Here is an 18,110-nt window from a genome sequence, read left to right as displayed (position 1 = left end):
CTCCTGGGACGTCCAGTGATCAATAAGGAGCTTCTCTCTGAGGAACCAAAAGAATCTGAGACTCATCAAGAGATCATAGAGATTCCACTGAACCTCCTTATGCCATTCATGAGCTCTGATGAGTATTCTTCTTCTGAAGAGAATGAAGACGTCACTAAAGAGCAAGTTGCTAAGTACCTTGGTGCAATCATGAAGCTGAATGCCAAGTTATTTGGTAATGAGACTTGGGAAGATGAACCTCCCTTGCTCATCAATGAACTGAGTGATCTGGATCAACTGACATTGCCTCAGAAGAAACAGGATCCTGGAAAGTTTTTAATACCTTGTACCATAGGCACCATGACCTTTGAGAAGGCTCTATGTGACCTTGGATCAGGGATAAACCTCATGCCACTCTCTGTAATGGAGAAACTGGGAATCTTTGAGGTGCAAGCTGCCAGAATCTCATTAGAGATGGCAGACAACTCAAGAAAACAGGCTTATGGACAAGTAGAGGACGTGCTAGTAAAGGTTAAAGGCCTTTACATCCCTGCTGATTTCATAATCCTAGACACTGGGAAGGATGAGGATGAATCCATCATCCTTGGAAGACCCTTCCTAGCCACAGCAAGAGCTGTGATTGATGTGGACAGAGGAGAATTAATCCTTCAACTGAATGAGGATAACCTTGTGTTTAAAACTCAAGAATCTCCTTTTGTAACCATGGAGAGAAAGCATGAAAAGCTTTTCTCACTGCAGAGTCAACCAAAGCCCCCACAGTCAAACTCTAAGTTTGGTGTTGGGAGGCCAGAACCAAACTCTAAGTTTGGTATTGAACCCCCACATTCAAACTCTAAGTTCGGTGTTGGGAGGTTCCAACCTTGCTCTAAACATCTGTGAGGCTCCATGAGAGCTCACTGTCAAGCTATTAACATTAAAGAAGCGCTTGTTGGGAGGCAACCCAATGTTATCTAATTATATTTATTTATTTTCCATTGTTATTCTATGTTTTCTTTAGGTTGATGATCATGTGAAGTCACAAAAACTACTAAAAAAAATAAAAAATAGAGTGAAAAATAGAATGAAAAATAGCACACCCTGGAGGAGAACAGTCTGGCATTTAAACGCCAGAAACAACCATCTGTCTGGCGTTTAACGCCAGAAACAGGCACCAAGCTGGCGTTTAACGCCAGAAACAAGCATCTACCTGGCGTTAAACGCCAGAAACAAGCTACATTTGGGCGTTCTGGCGTTAAATGCCAGGATTGCACAGCAAGGGTGTTTTACACGCCTAATTGGAGCAGGGATGTTAAGTCCTTGACCCCACTTGATCTGTGGACCCCACAGGATCCCCACCTCTTCTTCTCTCCTCTTCACACCTTTTTACAACATTCCCCCCCAAAATAACCTCCACCATTCACACACCTCCATCTCCTCCATCTCTTCTTCTTCTCATCATTTCTTTCTTCTTTTGCTCGAGGACGAGCAAACATTTTAAGTTTGTTGTGGAAAAAGCATTGCTTTTTTGTTTTTCCATAACTACTAATGCCTCAAGGGATACACTTCCCTCCACAAAACTATTTGGAGAAAATCAACACCTCCCTAGGAGAATTAAGTTCCAACATGGGACAACTAAGAGTGGAACACCAAGAGCACTCCATCATCCTTCATGAGATTAGAGAAGATCAAAGAGCTATGAGGGAGGAGCAACAAAGACAAGGAAGAGACATAGAGGAGCTCAAAAGCACCATTAGTTCTTCAAGAAGAGGAAGATGCCACCCTCACTAAGGTGGACTCATTCCTTAATCTCATTGTCTATTTATTTTCTGTTTTTTGATTTTTGAGCTTTATGTTTTATTTATGTTTGTGTCTTTACTATATGATCATTAGTATCTAAGTGTCTATGCCTTAAAGTTATGAATATGAATCCATCACCTCTCTTAAATAAAAACTGTTCCAAAAATAAAAGAACAAGAAGTACATGGTTTCGAATTCATCCTTGAAACTAGTTTAATTATTTTGATGTGGTGGCAATACTTTCTGTTTTCTGAATGTATGCTTGAACAGTGCATATGTCTTTTGAAGTTGATGTTTATGAATGTTAAATATGTTGGCTCTTGAAGAATAAGGAAAAAGGAGACATGTTATTTGATAATCTGAAAAATCATAAAAATGATTCTTGAAGCAAGAAAAAGCAGTGAATACAAAAGCTTGCAGAAAAAAAAAGAAGAAAAAAATAGCAAAAAAAAAAAGAAAGAAAAAGAAAAAGCAAGCAGAAAAAGCCAAAAGCTCTTTAAACCAAAAGGCAAGAGCAAAAAGCCAATAGCCCTTAAAACCAAAAGGCAAGGGTAATAAAAAGAAGCCAAGGCTTTGAGCATCAGTGGATAGAAGGGCCTAAAGGAATAAAATCCTAGCCTAAGCGGCTAAACCAAGCTGTCCCTAACCATGTGCTTGTGGCGTGAAGGTGTCAAGTGAAAACTTGAGACTGAGCAGTTAAAGTCGAGGTCCAAAGCAAAAACAGAGTGTGCTTAAGAACCATGGACACCTCTAATTGGGGACTTTAGCAAAGCTGAGTCACAATCTGAAAAGGTTCACCCAGTTATGTGTCTGTGGCATTTATGTATCCGGTGGTAATATTGGAAAACAAAGTGCTTAGGGCCACGGCCAAGACTCATAAAGTAGCTGTGTTCAAGAATCAACATACTGAACTAGGAGAATCAATAACACTATCTGAATTTTAAGTTTCTATAGATGCCAATCATTCTGAACCTCAATGGATAAAGCGAGATGCCAAAACTATTCAAGAGGCAAAAAGCTACAAGTCCCGCTCATTTGATTGGAGCTAAGTTTCATTAATATTTTGGAATTTATAGTATATTCTCTTCTTTTTATCCTATTTGATTTTCAGTTGCTTGGGGACAAGCAACAATTTAAGTTTGGTGTTGTGATGAGCGGATAATTTATACGCTTTTTGGCATTGTTTTTACATAGTTTTCAGTATGATTTAGTTAGTTTTTAGTATATTTTTATTAGTTTTTAATTAAAATTCACATTTCTGGACTTTACTATGAGTTTGTAAATTTTTCTGTGATTTCAGGTATTTTCTGGCTGAAATTGAGGGACTTGAGCAAAAATCAGATTCAGAGGTTGAAGAAGGACTGCAGATGCTGTTGGATTCTGACCTCCCTGCACTCAAAGTGAATTTTCTGGAGCTACAGAACTCCAAATGGCGCGCTCTTAATTGCTTTGGAAAGTAGACATCCAGGGCTTTCCAGAAATATATAATAGTCTATACTTTGATTAAGGATAGACGACGTAAATTGGCGTTGAACGCCAGTTCCATGCTGCATTCTGGAGTCAAACGCCAGAAATAGGTTGCAAAGTGGAGTTAAACGCCAGAAACAGGTTACAAACTGGCGTTCAACTCCAAGAAAGACCTCTACACGTGTAAAGCTCAATGCTCAGGCCAAGCACACACCAAGTGGGCCCCGGAAGTGAATTTCTGCATCATTTACTCATTTCTGTAAACCCTAGTAACTAGTTTAGTATAAATAGGACTTTTTACTATCTTTGTAATGGATCTTTGATTAGTTTTATGCTATCTTAGACTTTCATGGGGGCTGGCCATTCGGCCATGCCTGGACCATTATCACTTATGTATTTTCAAACGGTAGAGTTTCTACACACCATATATTAAGGTGTGGAGCTCTGCTGTTCTTCATGAATTAATACAAAGTACTACTGTTTTTCTATTCAATTCAAGCTTATTCCTATTCTAAGATATCCATTCGCACCCAAGAACATGATGAATGTGATAATTATGTGACGCTCATCATCATTCTCAATTATGAACGCGTGCCTGACAAACACTTCCGTTCTACATGCAAACAAGCTAGAATGAATATCTCTTAGATATCTAATACAGAGGACCGAGTCCGAGATATCAAAATCTTCGTGGTATAAGTTAGAACCCATGGATGGCCATTCTTGAGATCCAGAAAGTCTAAACCTTGTCTGTGGTATTCCGAGTAGGATCTGGGAAGGGATGGCTGTGACGAGCTTCAAACTCGCGAGTGCTGGGCGTAGTGACAGACGCAAAAGGATAGTAAATCCTATTCCAGTATGATCGAGAACCGACAGATGATTAGCCATGCAGTGACAGCGCATTGGACCATTTTCATAGAGAGGATGGGATATAGCCATTGACAACGGTGATGCCCTACATAAAGCTTGCCATGGAAAGGAGTAGGAATGATTGGATGAAGACAGCAGGAAAGCAGAGGTTTAGAAGAACGAAAGGCATCTCTATACGCTTATCTGAAATTCTCACCAATGAATTACATAAGTATCTCTATCCTAGTTTATATTTCAATTTTGTTTTAATTATCAAATCTCCATAACTATCTGAATCCGCCTGACTGAGATTTACAAGATGACCATAGCTTGCTTCAAGCCGACAATTTCTGTGGGATCGACCCTTTCTCACGTAAGGTTTATTACTTGGACGACCCAGTGCACTTGCTGGTTAGTTGTGCGAAGTTGTGACAAAGAATTAAGATTATGAACGTGCGTATAAAGTTTTCAGCGCCGTTACCAAGGAATGGAACCGTCAAGATTTCTGCGCACCACCTATCAAGAATGTTTTTCTTGGAAAATTTTATTAAATTAACTAAGCTTATTATATGTATGCAAAGAGATGCAATAACTAAGAAGCATGCAATTAAAGCTCTAAAATATATACAAGCTAAGAAAAATAAACTGTGCAAGTGTTTAGGATTAGAGTATGTCACCCAAGATGGTTGATCGGTGATGACCTCCCGACACTTAAGGATTTGCACCGTCCGCGGTGCAACTAAAGGTGAGCAACCGGGGGGGTATAGTGACTTCGGATTGCCACCTTCAGCTGGTGGATCAATCGGTTGCTGCGTGCTCTTTCTCCCACTCTCTTTGTTGCTTACGATGAATCATTCATGAAAAGCAGAAATAACACCATAAGACAAGTAAATGGAAAAGCAACAAGGAAGCACGGATTGTTGGAATGAGGCAATAATCACTAAAATGGGTGAGTGAATAAGTTTGTGACATGAATAAAACAAGTATGTGAATTCTAAGTTGTGCACGATTTAGAACACATACACACTAGCATGGATAACTAGGTCACAAGTATACAACATAACATGCACTTCACTCATCCTAGTGTGCTTGAAATACTTTAAAAGAGACTTGTAGGTTAAGATAAATAAACAAGCAATAAAGAAGCATGAAGATATTCAAGCAAGAATTAAGGAATTGTGAAATGGACAATGAAGCACACCTAATTGACATAAAGTGAAAAACATGACAAGCATAGTCAACAAAGCTTAAAAAGCTCAAAAAGTGTCATTAGGCAAGCTTATGATCTAGTTCCACAATTCCTAATTTTAATGCATCAAATAGGTGATTTAATTAAAAATTAATCCTAACAAGCATCACCTAAAAAAATGCATCAAGAAAGAACAAATTGCCTAACTTAGATAATGAAGTCAAATTACGTGGTGATCAAACATGCAATTTAGAAATCTAACAAGCATTCTCAAAGGCAATGTTATGAGTACTTGGTGTGCACAAAACTCAACATTCAAAACTCAATACCAAGTAACAATGTATGACCTCAATGAAAAACTTGGTGCGAGCAAATTCATCGGTTGAGAATTCCTTCTCGGTAAAGGAGAAATAACCTCGTTGCAAGTATAGCTCTCAACCAACAAGTAATGCTCGATCAAAGTTTACAATTTCTAATATAAACTGAGAGTAATCAAACCTCGGGTCGTTCTCCCTAGGAATGCAAATGAAATGTTACTTCTTTCGGTTGTGAAGAGAACAAAAAGGGGGTTTTGAATCAAGAAATGAAAGATTAAAAGAACTAGGCAATAAAAGAACTACGGGATGCTCAAAATTGGGAATTAATGCAAGTAAGGGCAAGTAAGATCAAAACTAGTGAAAATGCTAGAAATGCAATAAAGAGCCTTGACTTGGGAATGAATATCCAAGGAATCCTATCATCGCCATAACCACAACTATGGTAATTATGATGAGTCAATCTCGCCTAGTCAACCCCAACCATCGAGGAGTAAGTCAAGCAAGCATAATTGACCTTAATCCATAAGTCCTAACTAACTTACCAAACTAGTTGATAAAAGGCTAGCGTCAATGGAAACAAGAGTCAACTAATTACCCAAGAATTACCACTAAATGTTGGACATTATGACTCTAGTATCCTAGGAACTCAAACCACAAGCCAAGGTGGGAAAATCTACTCAAAGTCTAGAGTTAGAATTTTCACAAACACCTTGTGTGCATAAAAGTAAAACATGGAAAATTGCAAAATAAAATGGAAAACTATAACCAACTATCAACAAAATCAAATATGAACAAGCAATCAAACATAAAGGAAGCATAAAACAGTAAATTCATCAATCAAAACTTCAAGTAATACAAAATTGCAATATGAACAAAGTAACTTGAACCAAAATGAAATGAAGGTAAAAGTGCTTTAATTAAAGAGGAAACTGAGAGTACTTACAATTAAAGAAGCAAAAATCCAAAATCAAAGCTTGCTATAAAACGCTACAATGGAAATTGGTAAACCCTAGGAGAACTCTCTACTCTACACTACTCCTACTCCTAATACTATGAAAAACTATGGAAAAATAAAGTCTAAGTCCTAATGCTTCCCCCTTGATAAGTGTTCAATTCTCCTTTATATAGCACTTCAAAACAGCATTTCAGCCTTCCAAAAATGAGCCAAGGGCCTCCAAATTCGCGCAGCACGTGTTTCATTAATGCAGTCACGCGCTGGGAGGTGTGCGGATGCAGAGACAGGGAAGAGAGAGAGAAGGGGAAATGTAGAAGAGAGGAGAAGAAGAAAAAGAAAAAAAGGGAGAGAGGGTAACGGCGTAGTGGTCGCCGGCGTGGCAGGAACGGAGGGTTGGTGGCTGGTGGTGTTTCAGAGAAGAAGGGATAAGGTAGGCGAGTGGGAGTGCTTTAGAGAAAAGAGGAAGAAAGGGTTACTGGGGAAACTGAAGCGCGAGTCCTCTTTTCGAATTAACGTTCGAAAAGTGACATGTGCAGACGCACAAGGTCGTGTGCAGATGCACACAAGGAGAAAAGAAGGGTTATGCGCGTGCACAGGGTCATGCGGACGCTGCTGGCAGAAGGTGTAACGCAACCTATGCGGACGCACATAAGGAGAAAGGAGGGGTGTGTGCGAACGCACAAAAGAAGAAAGGGGGTGGCGTGTGATCGCACAAGAGGTGCGGTCGCTGTGGCCAGAGGGGTTTGTTCAGGTTGTGCGGGCGCACAAAAGGAGTGCGCTCGCACAAGTGGCGCGCGTGTTTTTTTTTTCAAGAAAAGGGGTGTGTGCGGCCGCACGCATGATGTGCGGTCACACAGAAGAGAAAAAGAAGGTGGTATGCACACGCACAAGCCGTGCGCGTACCGCGAATAGAGGGTGCATTTGGGGGTGTGCGTGCGCATGATGGTGTGCGGATGCTGATAAACCACTATTTTATGGTTTATAATGTGTTTAATTGTGTGGTTTTATCGTGATCTTTACCCACTTATTCATTAAATAAGCATGCATTTATAATTCCTTCCTAAAGATGCTTTATGATTGAAAACTTGCTTCCTAGAGACTTTTAATTATGTATTTTAATTCTCCCTTATTCCATTCGATGCCGTGACTGTATGTTAAGTGTTTCAGGCTTTATAGGGCATGAATGAATTGGAGATTGGAAAGGAAGCTTGCAAAAATGGAAGGAACACAAGAAATTGAGGAGATGACCAGCGAGAAGTGACGCGGCCACATGGCTCACGCGACCGCGCGAAAGAGAGGAAATCGCAGTGACGCGGCCGCATGACTCACGCAACCGCGCGGATTGGAATAGCACAAGTGACGCGGAGGCATGGACGACGCGCTCGCGTGGAAGGGCAAAACGCCGAATGACGCGTCCGCATGAATGACGCAATCGCGTGACGTGCGCGATCTGCATAATCTGCAGAATTCGCTGGGGCGATTTTGGGCCCTGCTTTGACCCAGTTTTCGACCCAGAAAAGCAGACTAGAGCCAGAGAACATGCAGAAACCAAAAACAACATTCATTCTACACAATTTTAGTTTTTAGATCTAGTTTTACTCCTCCTCTAGGTTTTCTCTCTACATATTCAAAGTTCATAGGATTTTATTTTCAATTGCTCTTTGCATTGGGATATTGAGAAGAGTTATTACCTCATCAAGACTTCGTCATTCTAGTTCGTTTTCTTTACTTGGCTTTACTCTTCCATGTCCTTTAATTTACTCAATTTTACTATTGGATTATTTTAGAATTTATTAATACAAGAGTTACTTTTATTTTTAATTGATTCCTTTAAGTTTTATTTATCATGTCTTTCATTAATTCGCTTTCCTATGTTATGAGTTCTACATTCACAATGAGCGAGTAGTTCCCTAACTTGATGGGGAGTTAATTGAAAGGAACCCTTGAGTTGGAGTGCTTAAAAGAAAAATTGTAATTGGGTTTATTGTTGGAATGTTCTCTAGTCACTGACACTAATCCTTTTCAATTGAGCGGATTGGAATTTGTGAATAGAAACAACATTCCAACTTGTTTGACTTTCCCTTACCTAGTAAGGGATAACTAAACAGAACAACCTTCAATTATCAATTAATCTTGAGAGTACTGCAACAAGAATAGGGCTTCCAACTAATCTACTCCTAGTCAAGGATTTTATTTAAATTACTTAATTTCTCCAATTTAATTTCCTGTTTATTCAACTCAAACTCTTTTTGAAAACATCTGATTAATAAAATAGCACACCTTTCTGCAACTCGTTGGGAGACGACCTGCGATTCATACTCCCAGTATTTTGATTTTAATTTTTGTGACACCCTTCTAAATTGATAAGCGGATTTCTGGTTGGTTAAGAACTATACTTGCAACGCATATTTTGTAACAATTCTTAACTCGCCAATTTCCGCCACGTCAATTTTTGGCGCCGTTGCCGGGGAGTTGCAATAGAGTGCTAAAGTTATTAATTGGAATTTACTTATTTGCATTTTATTTTATCTTGCTACTATGAGCTGCTTGTTTTTTTTCGCTAGATGACGCGTTCACTTCCTGATCCAAGCTTGCCAGTATTCGATTCTGAGATTGAAAGAACTATTTCACGAATAAGGCAAGCTCGGCATCGGTTAGTCCTCTCTGAGGGCGGATCTGAAACGTCATTTGAGGAAGAAACTAGCCCCCGTTCTACTGATTTGATTGATTTACGTGTAGGTGACATGGCAGAACCTAGGAGAGTTACTATCCAGGTGGCTGGAGCCCCTGATTTTACAATGCAACCATTTCAAGCGCATCACCTAGCGGTGGCTACAGACTTTGAGATAAAGACTGCACTGCTCAATTTGATACCCAAGTTTCATGGCTTACCTGCTCAAGAGCCTATCAAGCACCTGAGAGATTTTCAAGCAGCCTGTTCTACTGTCAGGCGTGATGGTGCAGATGAAACTTCAATCTTGTTGAAAGCTTTCCCGTTTTCTCTTGAGGGGAAGGCAAGAGAGTGGTACTACACCCAACCCGCAGCAACTGTATCCAACTAGGATACACTTAGAAGAGAATTTTTGGAAAAGTTCTTTCCAGCTGAAGTTACTGATAAACTTAGGAAAGACATTTCCATGATTGTTCAGGATGAATCTGAGACTCTCTATGAATACTGGGAGCACTTCAATAATCTTCTGGAAGCTTGCCCCCACCATATGATTGACAAGATAGTATTGCTCGGTTACGTCACACAGGGCATGAGGCCCCAAGATAAGACCACATTGGAAAGTGCTAGCAATGGGTCTATGAAAAAGAACAAGACCACTGATGAGGCGTGGCAATTGATCAGCGACTTAGCTGAATCCACTCGGAATCACAGGCAGAAACAAGGCCGTTCAAAAGTCGTTGCAGAAGTATCCTCTAGCAGAGAGACTGCTGCTCTAACTCAGAGTATCTGTGAAATGACCAACTTGCTGAAGCAGATGCAATTGAATCAACAACAAGTTTAGCAAGCTCAACCCTCTCCACCACAGCAAAGCCAACAGTTAGTCCCACAGAGAGTTTGCAGAATCTGTACTGATTATAGCCATTATACTGATGAATGTTCGCAGCTCCAACAGGAAGACAACACCGTGGCAGCCACTCATAACTTCTATGACCGCCCCAACCAAGGGTACAATCAAGGTGGCAATTACAGCCATGGATGGCAGAACAATTCTAACCAGAATTGGAGGGACAACAACAATAGAGGAGGCAGAGACAATCAGGAAAATCAGAGGTGGAATAACAACAACAACAGGTAACAGAACCAAAACTAGCCTTACAGAGCACCTCACCTGAGGCAATCCCAAGGACCACAGAATACCCAACAGCAGACCTCTCAAATTACTTATCCTTCCTCATCTTCTAATGATGACTTACTACAATCTATTGATCGGAGACAACAGACCATGGAAAATAACCTTTATGCTACACTAAATGGTCTGAACTCTACTTTGCAAGCTCTTGTCTCACAGATTGGATCAATGAATAACTCCAATAACCAGCCTTTGAGCTCCAGTGGAATCCCCTCTCAACCATTACCCAATCCAAAGGGTGGCATTAATGCCATCTCCCTAAGGTCCGGAATCACACTGCAGGAGAGGAATCAGGAGGAGCTAAGCCCACCAGAAAATGCCTCAGCTAAAGAGGTAGTGGAAGTAGAAGATGTTGAAGAGGAAGAGGACATACAGGACATAGCTGAAAAAGAAGAAATCCAACCACAGGAGGAAGCACCACAGGGCGCAGATACTGCAGAAGACACCACTCTCATTCCATTTCCACAACTTGCAAGGAAGCCCAGGAAGCAGCTGGAACCTGATCCCAAAATGGTAGAGATATTCAAAAAGGTTGAGGTAACTGTTTCTCTTTTTGATGTTATTCAACAGGTACCTAAATATGCAAAGTTTCTAAAAGATTTATGTATACATAAAGACAAAATTAATGAATTAGAAACTATTCCTTTAGGTAGTTTCATATCTGCTTTAATGGGAGGTTTACCTGAAAAGTGTAGTGACCCAGGTCCATGTATGGTTAATTGTACTATTGGTGGTGTAGTATTTTCTGGCTGCATGTGTGATTTAGGAGCATGTGTGAGTATAATGCCTTTGTCTATATATGATATTTTGAGGCTCCCTCCCTTAAAAAGGTCGGCAGCTTGTTTTGTGTTAGCAGACAAAAGCATTATTACAGTGGCTGGAGTTGCTGAAGATGTATTAGTGGGCATTAAAGGGCTCACATTTCCCATTAATTTTTATATCCCGGAGATGCCCCAAAATGACTCAGAGAAGCCATCATCAATCCTACTCAGAAGACCATTCCTGAAGACCTCGAAGTTCAAATTAGATGCTTTTTCAGGAACATACTCTTTTGAAATAGATGGTCGAGTAGTAGTCTTCAATCTGAATGGTGTTATGAAGCATCCTCTGGAGGATCATTCTATCCTCCAGTGTGACATTATAGATGAAACCGTGGCTGAAGTTCACCAGGAGGAATTTGAAGAGCAGTACGTAGGACAAGGTCCAAGTGTGGGGACATTCTCAGAGGACAATGACAGTGCTTTACCATTGTTACCAGCTCCAAACAACCCAGAGCCTGACCATGATGAGAAGTTAGAATTAAAATCCCTTCCTCCACACCTCAAATATGCTTACCTTGAAGACGAGCAGAAGTTTCCAGTTATTATTGCAAGGGAACTCACTTCTCAAGAGGAAGAGCAGTTACTTAGTGTGCTGAGGAGGCACAAGAAGGCAATTGGTTGGAGTTTGGCAGACATAGTAGGTATCAACCCTCAAGTCTGTGAGCATAGAATATTTTTAGAAGAGGGAGCAAGACCTGTCCGTCAACCCCAGAGAAGATTGAATCCCACTATCTTAGAGGTTGTCAAGAAGGAAGTGACCAGACTACTAGAGGCAGATATCATCTACCCCATTTCAGACAGTGAATGGGTAAGCCCAGTACAAGTGGTGCCCAAGAAGTCTGGAGTCACTACAGTGAAGAATGAGCATGGAGATCTCATTGCAACCAGAGTTCAGAATGCCTGGAGGGTCTGCATTAACTACAGACGCCTTAACCAGGCCACTCGTAAGGATCACTATCCTCTTCCATTCATTGATCAAATACTGGATCGCCTGTCAGGTAAATCACATTATTATTTTTTAGATGGTTACACAGGTTATTTCCAGATTCATATAGCTCCTGAGGATCAGGAAAATACCACTTTTACATGTCCTTTTGGGACTTATGCTTACAGGAGAATGCCCTTTGGCTAGTGCAATGCACCAGCTACCTTCCAAAGGTGCATGATGAGTCTTTTCTCTGATCTTATTGAGGACTGTATGGAAGTTTTTATGGATGATTTTAGTGTTTATGGCGATTCCTTTAGCCTTTGCTTAGATGGATTATCTAGGGTATTAGATAGATGTGTCAGTACAAACCTTGTATTAAATTTTGAAAAATGTCACTTTATGGTCAAACAAGGGATTGTACTAGGACATGTTGTGTCTAATACTGGCATTTCTATAGATCCAGCAAAGGTGGATGTTATTTCCAGTTTACCTTACCCCTCTTCTGTGAGGGAAGTCCGTTCGTTCCTTGGCCATGCAGGTTTTTACAGGAGATTCATTAAGGACTTCAGTAAGGTAGCACTTCCCTTATCCAGGCTACTGCAGAAAGATATTGAGTTCGAGTTCAGTGAGGATTGCAAACAAGCATTTGATAAGCTGAAGACCACCCTGACTCAAGCTCCAATTATGAGAGGACCAAACTGGAACTAGCCATTTGAAATAATGTGCGACGCCTCCAATCATGCAGTAGGAGCAGCACTGGCTCAGCGTGAAGGTAAGGACTCCTTTGTTATTGCTTATGCGTCTAAAACTTTAGATGCCGCTTAGTCCAATTACACTACTACTGAGAAAGAGTTTCTTGCTATTGTTTTTGCTCTGGATAAATTCCGAGCCTATTTACTTGGTGCGAAGGTAGTAGTGTACTCGGACCACGTAGCTCTAAAGTATCTATTAGCTAAAAAGGAGTCCAAACCAAGGCTTATACGTTGGATAATGCTATTACAAGAATTTGATTTAGAAATTAAGGATAGGAGTGGTAACCAGAATTTAGTGGCAGACCACTTGAGTCGCCTTGAGCACATTACAAATGACCCCACTCCTATAGCTGATAATTTCCCATTTGATAACCTGCAAGCAGTATTTGAGGTAGTCCCTTGGTATGCACCTGTAGCTAATTATCTAGTTAGCCGCACCTTTCCTCCAAACTTTTCTAAGCATCAAAGAGACAAGCTGAAAAGCGAGTCTAAATATTATATATGGGATGACCCATATTTATGGAGATGTGGCGCCGACCAGGTAATTAGACGGTGTGTGCCTCAATCAGAATTCCAGTCCATTTTAGAGGCCTGTCACTCATCTGAGAGTGGAGGACATTTTAGCCCTCAAAGAACAGCTAGAAAAATCTTAGACTGTGGATTTTGGTGGCCTACTATTTTTAGAGACGCTGCAGAATTTTTTAAATCTTGTTTCCCATGCCAAAATTTTGGTAATATATCCAAGAGGGATGAGATGCCTCAACAAATTATGCTTTTTTGTGAAATTTTTTATGTTTGGGGCATTGACTTCATGGGTCTATTTCCAAATTCTAATGGTTATTTTTATATATTGTTAGCCGTGGATTACGTTTCCAAATGGGTGGAAGCAATTCCTACGCGCACTGATGATGCTAACACTGTTGTTTCCTTTGTGAGAAACCACATTATTTGTCACTTTGGATCACCACGAGCAATCGTGAGCGATCAAGGCACCCATTTTTGTAACAGGAGACTAATAGGATTAATGAAGAAGCATGGGATAGTTCATAAGGTTGCAATAGCCTACCATCCTCAGACTAATGGGCAAGCTGAGGTGTCAAACAGAAAGATAAAGCGTATCTTGCAGAAGATAGTCAAACCTCATAGAAGAGACTGGAGCACCAGGCTACAAGATGCACTCTGGACATACAGAACAGCATACAAAACACCCATTGGGATGAGCCCTTTTCACTTAGTTTATGGAAAAGCTTGTCATCTCCCTGTTGAAGTAGAGCACAAAGCCTTTTGGGTAGTAAAGGAGTGCAACATGGGAATCGAGAAAGCCGGAGCTGAAAGGAAGTTGCAACTGCAAGAACTGGAAAGCCTTCACCTAGAAGCTTATGAGAACTCAAGACTATACAAGGAGAAGATGAAGGCTGTACATGATCAGCACATCAAGAGAAAAGAGTTCCAACCTGGGGACTTAGTCCTCCTTTACAAATCTCGACTGAGGCTCATGCCAGGCAAGTTGAGATCAAGATGGGAAGGTCCATACAGAGTCGAGAAGGCCGAACCATACGGAGTTTACCACATAAGCCATCCTTCAAGCTCTGAACTTATCAAAGTTAATGGACATCGTTTAAAGCTGTACCATGACGAGAAGTTGAAGAAAAACAAGGAGCTCGAGATCTTCCTCTTGGAAGATCCCCACATAGCCGAAGCCTGAGCTCATGGAGCGTCCAACTTACGGACATTAAAGCAAAGTGCTAGGTAGGAGACAACCCACCATGGTATGATCGTTCTTTTCTTTATTCTTAGTTTTTTTATTCAATAACTCTTCTCTTTATTAGTACATTTCGTGCATCTACATTTACATACTTTTAATTAAAAAAAAAGTTACGCGACGCGACCGCATCATTGACGCGTCCGCGTCGCAGGTATTGGGAGAGACTAATAAAACGAACAGAGAGTCACGCAAGAGCGTGGCTGGAGGCGTGCCAGTGGCACAAATCGTCCCACGCGACCGCGTCGCCGACAGGTCCGCGTCGCATGGGAATATTAGCCTCCCACGCGGCCGCGTGCCCTGGAATTCGACGTCAAAAGGTGCACGACCGAAAGTTGTGCTAGAGTGGTGCTGGATTGGTGCTGAACGCACAATCCTTCCCACGTGGCCGCGTGACTGACGCGACCGCGTCATATCCTCATAATGGCCACTCATGCGATCGCATGCCCCACGCGATCGCGTCACCCAATATTTGGCAATTAATGATTTTGAACAGAGATTTGTGCGAGTGCGAGGCTGCCCTCGTGCCAGTAGCATAAAACGGGTCACGCGACCGCGTGACCGACGTGACCGTGCCAATCAGTATCAGCGCAAGTCACGCGACCGCGTGCCCCACGCAACTGCGTCGATTGCGCCGCACAGCTTCCCTGATTTGCCACTTATCTTATCTTTTTCTCCCCAAATCCTATTTTCTCTTTTCCCTCCTTATTTCTTCCTCCCCATTCTTCCTTCTTCCTTCTTTCTCACTTTCTACTCTCTCTCTCTCTCACCCCCATTAACAAGGTTTTTTTTTTCTTCTTCTCCCCTTACTTTTCTATTATTCTTCTTCTTTTATATTTTACTTTCTTTTCTTTTCTTTTTACTTTCATTATCCATATTTTCTTTTTTTTCTTTCTTTTTCCTTTTTACATGGTGTTGGAACTTTAATTGAGTGATTATCTCTCATTATATGCTTGTGAACTGTTATAAATTTGTTTGGCAATTATATATTATTTTTTAAAAAGGGTTGCTTGCATGTTTAATTTAATACTTTCTATACCCTATTTACCATGCATGCTATGTGTTTGTGAAAAATCCCATATGGCATTATGCACTTTCCTACGTTATTCTACTAACATTCAATGCCTGCTTTTCACAAATTCTCTTTACTATTGTATTAATTGAATTTAATTGTCAATACAAACGTGATGGCTAGTTTGTTACGAGTGATAACAAATTTGACTAATTAAATGCTTGATCTATGCTACTCATGCCTTTGCCTGCATGCCAATAAACCCCTTGCATTTAATTGTCCTCAACTGCACTTGCTATTTTCCCATTGATGAACTTTTCACATGTAGTCATGACCATGTGTTAATGACATACTCTTTGCCGTGCATTGATTATCACTCATACAACCCTCTTCCTTGCTCTTTCTCTTTGAACTTAATTTCCTCCCTCTTCCCTTTTTCAGGATGGCCACCAAGAAAGGAAAGGAGAAGGCTACTCCCAAATCAACAACAAGGAGAGGAACAAAGAGAGCATTAGTGGCAGAACCCTCTTCAACTGCGGTAAAGCCCTCAACAAAGAGACTTAAGAGGATTATAAAGGTTGATGATAAAGAAAAAGCCTTCCCAGCAAAGGACACTGTGCGATTTTCCAATCGCTACTGTGAGCAGATGTTCCCCATCCTGGCAGAAAGGAGTTACAACAATGAATACCTTCTTCTCCTCCCGAACCATATTGCTACATTTGTTGAGCCGCAAATTGCACGGACAATGGGATTTCCTACAGAGACAGCCGAGGCAGGTCAATCTTTCTTGGGTAGTCAAGTTCTACTCCAACTTCCACCTGCCAACCTTGCAGTCTGTCTTTGTCCGTCAGAAGCAAGTCCCCATTACAGAAGAGGCCATTCAAAAGTCTCTAGGTCTTCCCCCTATTCCAGAAGGATTGGACGCCTTCCAAGAAGCCGCACTCAAGCGCCAGCTGTACCAATTTGACTGGGACGCCGTTCTCAGAGTTATCGCACTACCTGGTAGCCGTTGGATCTACGGATACCATCGTACCCACCCTAAGGGCATATCGGCTTCAGCACTTACCTTAGAGGCTCGCGTATGGGCACAGATCATGTCCCATTACGTCTTTCCGAGCACTCACGAGTCCTCCTTCACTGCGGACATGGCCGTTCTACTATGGTGCATCCTTACAGACCAACCTCTGAACCTTCCAAGATACATCCGGAATGCCATGGGACACGTATAAATTGCGGACAACCTACCTTTTCCCTCCTTGGTCTCAGATCTTGTCTCAGCAGCCGGAGTCTCCTATAGAGCTGGGGACACCAAAGCCATGCTCCCACGGGATGATCAGTATATCCCTAACGGAAAATACATCAGACCTCCACCAGCCGCCACAAGCCATCCTACTGAACCGGTTGAAGATATTCCTTCTTCAACACCACAAGCACCTACAACAGACCAACTGCTCTATCAGATACTCGAAAAGTTGGATTGGCAGGAACACAAAGCTAAGATGAGAGAGCGCCGTAACAAGCGCCGATTCACATACCTCAAGAAGCTGATTATGGGAAAATTCAAGGACTCAGACACCCCAGATTCCACTTTCTTTACTAGCATAGGAAGCCATGATGGCCCAGACTGTGGAGATACTGCCACCATCCCACCTTTGTTTCTGACAGATGGCACCGAGGACGGTGCAAAGCCTTAAGTGTGGGGAGGTCGGTCAGTACCTGACTTCCGGAGGTAATTTCTCTTCCCTAAACACTAATAAATTAGGATATTTAGTTAGTTTTTCTTTTGTAGAATATGATAAATTGCATAGTAATAGATTAGTTGCATGCATGTTCTACTTGATTGAAAAGACAATAAGTTTCTTCTAAGACTCTATTTTTGGAACAAAATTTCACTAATTTTAATTAAAACTTTTATGTTAAATTTGCTTGAAGTTGTATTTGGCACATAATTTTTGAGCTAAAGAATACACAACCTGTGAGATTTGAGCCTTTATGCATGGTTACATTATTTAACCATAATTATTTTATTCTTGTGTGTTTACTTCTCTATAATTGTAATCTATATTTTGTTTCATCCTATATGTCTGATGAGCGGATATTTTATACGCTTTTTGGGGATAATTTCATATAGTTTAGAGTATGTTTTAGTTAGTTTTTAGTCTATTTCTAGTAGTTTTTAGAAAAAATTCATATTTCTGGACTTTACTATGAGTTGTGTGTTTTTCTGTAATTTCAGGTATTTTTCTGGCTGAAATTGAAGGAGCTGAGCAAAAATCTGATTCAGGCTGAAAAAGGACTGCTGATGCTGTTGGATTCTGACCTCCCTGCACTCAAAGTGGATTTTCTGGAGCTACAGAACTCGAAATGGCATGCTTCCAATTGCATTGGAAAGTAGACATCCAGGGCTTTCCAGCAATATATA

General features: G+C 41.0%; 1 non-coding gene across 1 annotated transcript; it reads right to left on the bottom strand.

Annotated features, from left to right (window-relative positions):
* Positions 1-9,669: 9,669 nt before the first annotated feature.
* On the bottom strand, positions 9,670-9,777 carry LOC148562536 (small nucleolar RNA R71). Its single transcript, XR_015887640.1, has one exon. It is a non-coding gene; the product is annotated as a small nucleolar RNA R71 (small nucleolar RNA).
* Positions 9,778-18,110: the final 8,333 nt, after the last annotated feature.

Source organism: Arachis ipaensis, chromosome B6, assembly GCF_059453495.1.
Source record: "Arachis ipaensis isolate K30076 ecotype BB chromosome B6, ASM5945349v1, whole genome shotgun sequence".
NCBI lineage: Eukaryota > Viridiplantae > Streptophyta > Magnoliopsida > Fabales > Fabaceae > Arachis > Arachis ipaensis.
This window is presented reverse-complemented; position numbering and strand designations above follow the sequence as displayed.